This window comes from Oryctolagus cuniculus, chromosome 6, assembly GCF_051225735.1.
Source record: "Oryctolagus cuniculus isolate XC-2025 breed Fujian yellow rabbit chromosome 6, ASM5122573v1, whole genome shotgun sequence".
Taxonomy (NCBI): Eukaryota; Metazoa; Chordata; class Mammalia; order Lagomorpha; family Leporidae; genus Oryctolagus; species Oryctolagus cuniculus.
Genome location: NC_142872.1, coordinates 9,901,512 through 9,907,511, shown reverse-complemented (window position 1 = coordinate 9,907,511; position 6,000 = coordinate 9,901,512).

The following is a 6,000-nucleotide window of genomic DNA, read 5'->3' as shown; positions in this document are numbered from 1 at the left end:
TTAGGTCACCCCAGAGACAATTACTAAATCTTTGTTAAATTCCATTCCTCCTTTATTACCAATTATGTCCGTTCTGGGTTAATTTACTGAAAGACAATTCACTAAATGGCCAATTTGCTTAATTCACCTGTTTCTTTTCACTAATTTTTGGTGACCGGCCTTTTATTTTGTCTTCCTAACAAGATTGTAAGGAATATTACACTGATCTCTGCTTCAAGGTCCTCCTACTGGCACTGGGCGTGGTGCTCACCAAGTTGGCGTCTGTACCAGCCTCCCCTACCCAGGCTCTTCGTTAACAGAAAATCCATTTGTTTTAGGTCTCTACCCCCACAGCCACAGGACTCCAGGAAGGCTGACTCCATCCCTGCTTTGCTCATTGTCCTGGGTGAGGCGTGGTGAGGCTGGACAGAGCTCCAGAGAGAGAACTAGATAGAGTTGTGCAGTCTTGTTGTAACTCAGGTTCCCTGGGGGGAACATAACATGGCACACGCAGCCGCTCAGGTGAAGTGCCAGGGTTGGTGGAGCAGAAAGATTATAGGCCACACCTTTGTCATGGCTTTTGTGGGAAGTAGCCGGCAGGGCGGGATTGGTGGGCCTAGGATTCGTCAGTTTAGCCATGTTTGAAAGTGGCTCCCTGGTGAAATTCATGTCTAAAGTCTCCAGATGTTTTCAGGTGAGCCAGGGTTTGCTAGCAATTATGTCATTTGTAAATGCTGAAGCTTCAATTTATAGAAATGAAAGGATGGTCGCTGTACTCCCACCTCACGGGTCTAAGCCACATCCAGTTTTTGCTCTGGTGATAGGTGACTTGAGTTTGCCTGTGCCCCCTTGCTGTTCCCACCTCTCCCCTCCCAAATGGAAGAAAATTCCCTTGGGAAATCTTGAGGCTGTCAGTAGGGCAGGCCCACCCACACAGCAGCCCACGCTCCACGCTGAGTCATCTCTGGGAACCGCTCTGTAGCCCAAGCGGGAGGCCAGGTGGAGCAGATTTTGCTGGGTGGTTGTTAGCAGTAGTGGGGCTGCCCTCTGTCCTTTCACTCGCAGTGGACAACTTCGCCCAGCTCAGCCCAGAGCTGCCGAGAGCCATTCCCACAGGACTGCAGTGACTGGGGAATGGGACACACTCACCACCTCTCTGGTTTATCCTCGGGGTACCACCCTAAGTGCTCAGTGCAGATTACAGATAGGGGAGTAGAGCCCGCCAGCCGACAGAAACTCGTCTGGACCCCTGTGTACTCTTGCCTGCTGTTTCCTGGGGCATCTCTCGTTTGGATTTTTGGCCTTTCTGCCTGCTTGTCCAACCCAGCTTGCCTTATCTCTAACCCTATGTGCAGTCTTTGGAGTTTCATTCTAGATCTGACCATTTTGGGTCTTTGTTTCTACCATAAAATAGATGTCTCCTCAGCTTCTTTAGCTAGTATGATGCCAAAACCTACATATACCATTCTATGTCAGGCTAGCCAGAGACTGGCAGAAGGATGTGCCAAGGGCAACTGCCAACTAGATGTCAAAAACTACCAATTTGGGGCCGGTGCTGTGACTCACTTGGTTAATCCTCCGCCTGTGGCGCCGGCATCCCATAAGGGAACTGGGTTCTAGTCCCGGCTGTTCCTCTTGCAGGCCAGCTCTCTGCTGTGGCCCGGGAAGGCAGTGGAGGATGGCCCAAGTGCTTGGGCCCCTGCACCCACATGGAAGACCAGGAAGAAGCACCTGGCTCCTGGCATCGGATCAGCACATTTGGGGGAGTGAACCAATGAAAGGAAAACCTTTCTCTCTGTCTCTCTCACTGTCTATAACTCTACCTGTCAAATTAAAAAAAAAAAAAAACTACCAATTTGTAGGCAACAGAAATGATGCTCAGGCAAAAGGACGCAGACAGAACTTCCTGATATTTGGATTGTAGGTGAAAAAGTGTATTACATATAAAGGCTTGCAATGTGCATTACTGAATAGATTTATGGAAAAGGTAGATTTTCTGATCCCTGGCTATACATGGTTCACCTAATGCTGCCCTGGCCTGTGTGGCATCCGGGCTTGAATGACGCAGCTCCGGTGCTCCCACTGAGGGCAGAGTGCATGTCAGCCCCACTCCGCTCCTTGTCCAGGCACCCTGACCAGGTCACAGCCCACTGCACAATCATGGTGGCCTTGATCCTGCCCCATTCTTATTTGAAAGGAGTCTTGTTGTTTTGTACTTGCGTCCAAATTCTGGTTTGTTATGTCTTACTTTTCTGAATTTATACTGTACCCTTGTTTCTTTTCACTGAAGCACTATCACTCCTTTTTTTTTTTTCTTCTCCCAAGCCAGCAAGTAGCATCTGCCATCCCTCAGTAATGTGTGAACTCAGCAGGTGAATAGTGAAATCACAAGGGGCCATTGTTATGGCACTGTGGTTAAGCTACCTCTTACAATGCCAGCTTCCCATATCTTAGTGCCCAACCAAGTCCCAGTAGCTCTGCTTGGGATCCAACTCACTGCTGATGTGACTGGGAAAGCAGTGTAAGGTGGCCACTCTTTTCTGTGTGGGAGACCTGGGTGGATTTCCTAGCTCTTGGCTTTGACACGGGCCAACTCTGGTTGTTGCTGGCATTTGAGGAGTGAACCAGCAGCGGAAGTCCTCGCTCTCTGTTCTCACTCTCTGTCTCTCTGCCTTTTGAGTGAATGAATGACCAAATACATAAATATATCCATCTATCTATCTTTGAAAAATAATGAAATCACTGGCATTTTCATCCCCTACTTTCAGTTCTTCAGGCTCTTGTTGCTCCACCTGCTGCCCAGATCCAGTGTCTGCTACAGTCCTCTGATCATTCACGAGTCAGCCATGCCTGCCCCACCTGTGCTCCCTCCATGCCTGGGGCTTTGCTCTTTCAGTTTCTCCTGCTGTTTGCTTTCTCCGTCCCTTCAGGTCTCTACACAAACTTCCTTAGACATGTCCTGACTACCAAGACATGCCTTACTGTCGCTCCCCCTCTTCGTGGAGGAACGACACAAGACCCTGCGTTGTTCTTTTTGTCTGCTCGGCCCTTCCCGGGTTTGCTGCTGGTTCTTCCCGGGTTGGCTACCGTCCCTTCCACCTCCGTGGAAGGGCGGTTCCCCCTGCCACTTTCCCCACTTCCGCAGGGGAGCGGCACACCGCCGGCCGGCTCTCTCGGGGGCTGCACAGGTGTTCCTTCAGATAGATGTTCCTGGTGCATGTTGTCTCTCTCCTCCTTTATAGTCCTCTTCCACCAATCCCAACTCTGCTACCCACACGCCGAGTACACTGCTCTCCTCCAATCAGGAGCAGGTCCTACAGTTTCTTGGTTGAACTGGAGGCAGCTGCGTAGAAGCTGTTTACTTCTCTCTCAGCGCCATATTGTGGGAGAGCAGATGCATAGAATAAGCCTTAATTCCAGTAACAGTCTAGTCCGAGTTGCTCCCCACACCTTACTCTCCAGTCACTCACCCTGCTCTAGGCATCTGCAGTTAACATGCTCCTGTATCTGTTTATTTGCATCTTCATTGTCATCATCACCGCCTTGGGCTGTCAGGTCCATATAGGTAATGACTGCACTTTGTTTGCATCTGGGTCTGAAATAGTGCCTGGCATGAAGGAGGGTCTCAGTGAATATTTGTGGAAGAAACAGGTGAATCCATGAATGAAAGACTTGAGCTCCTATTCTTCGGTGTGCAGCAGTAGTGTGCTACTTACACTGCCTTTGTGGAAGCTACAACATGAAGAATAAAGATTGCTAGAGTCCAGTTCTTGGCTTTTGAACTTCTAAAATACATTATTGTAAATGTGGGATGGGGAGGACCGTAGTGGGAGAGGAGGCCTACTGAGAAACAAGAATCCAAGTCCTGCATTAACAGTAGGGTTGGAAAACTCTCAAGCCCTTCCTGCATTTCAGAAAGAAGGTCAAATCGTCCAGTGAGAGGAGGACAAAGTCTAATGGAAGAGAGAGGAATGGAATGAGCCATTGGCCATGGTCTTGGTGAAGGATTTTATGACCTGTTTTCTCCTGGACTGAAACTGTCAAGACATTTTGGGGATGGGGAGGGAAGTAATAAAAACATGAGATCAGATTTGTTGGAGGTTTTCCGAGAGCAGACTTGCCATGGGCTTTGTTTTTGCAGGCACATCCACGGCCAATGTGAGCCTCCGAGAGCGACCACATCTACATGAGCTGTTCAGCGATGAGCTGGTGCTGACTGAGACGTTGTCCTTTGAGACAGCAGCCTGTGTGGCCAGGCCTCACCTTGACACGAGGAGAGCAGTTGAAAGCGCCCTGTTGGTTTTCTGGACTGACGATTATCAAGTGCCGCAGACTGGGTGGCTTAGAGAACAGAGATGCATTTGCTGATAGTTCTGGGGGCTGCATGTCCATGATCAAGGCATCACCAAGGCCAGTTTCCTCTGAGGTCTCTCCTTGGCTTGTACGTATTCCCCCCCCCCCCATGTCTTTACATAATCGTTCTTTTCCATCTGTTAGCACCTCAGTGTCCTTTTCTTATGAGGGTGTCAGTCATAACTGGATTAGGACTCACCATATGACATCAGTTTACCTTTACTGTTTCTCTAAAGGCTTAATATCTAAATATGGGCACATCCTGAAGTACTGTGGGTTAGACTCAACATACCAAATTTGGAGAAACACAGTTCAGACCATAAAAGAGCCCTAGTGCCTCCATATGGGGCACAGTCCAGCTGAGAGGAGACAGCTGGGCTACATATGTTGTATGGTTTAGCTAAGAAGGACACAGAGGGCATGTCTAGGGCATTTGAGGCTACAGCAGGACTGTCGACTCAGCGCTGGATCCCACTCTGGGATATGGAGACACAGCAAGGCAAATTACATCCCAGTGGAGGTCAGCATGGGCAGAGGCTTTCTGTGGATAAGGTGACTCATTCCTCCCAAAGTCCCATCACAGTCATCCTTGATGCAGACCACAGATCACCTCCAGGGAGAAAGGGATGAGGAGGATGAGGAGGGGTGAGAGGGGACAAGGATTGTGTGTTCACCAAGACGAATTTGAGGGTGTGCAGGGAGGCAGGCCGTGTCTGGGGGAATGGCCCCGTTTCACTGAATTGACAGTGTCAGATATCCAGGGAGCAGGAGCTAAGCTGAGACGTTGAGAAATAAAGGAAGTGAGACTGTTGGATTCAAGCCTGCTGTACAGCAACTATTCTGTCCTGGCATCTCCAAAGACACTTTGTGCAGATGTCCATAGCTGTACTTCTCCTTTGTAAGTTTGCTGCTCCTTGCACTTTGACCTGCTCATGGCACCTTTCAAGGGTGCTGTCCAACTGCAGGGTCTGAACTGTGAGCTAACAATGAACTGAGTCACATTGGGTCTTCTGACTTGATGCCCTATGTGGCTGGCTTGCACAAATGGTTTGTTCTTATATTGAATTGTTCATCATACAAATATCTAAGGTAAAATTATTTGATCCTTCTAGACCAAAAGGCTAGAGTGCTTTGACCTCCCTTCGGTGTCCAAGTACTCAACAGGCACCTTCAGCCGTAGATGCTTGCAGTCTTCCCCTCCCCCCATTTCTTTCTCTTTTTTCTCTCACTAACAAATATTTGATTTTACATAGAGTAGTCTTCATTTTAAATATTTTCTTCCATATTTTTGAGCAGTTACTTACAAATTTTCATTGTGTATTTAATTGTTCCAAGGGATAGAAGTCTAGTGTGGTGAATATTGACATCTTAAAATTTTAGATTACTCTTTTACATGTATCTGACTAATATGAATTCCACAGTAATTTGATTCTCACTAACATTTGCTTCAAAAATGCATGAAGAAACTTTTTAACAGTAGGAAATCTTATATCATCTCTTCTTGCCTTAGCAATTGTATTTCTATTTCACTTCTAGAGAGAACTGCATTCTAATGTGGTAGTGTTATATTTTAAAGTTTTCTACTGCATCACAGTTCTCTAGAACAAAAATAAGCACTATGTAAATTTGAATTTTTAAAATTTTTCGATGACCTTAACATTGTAACAT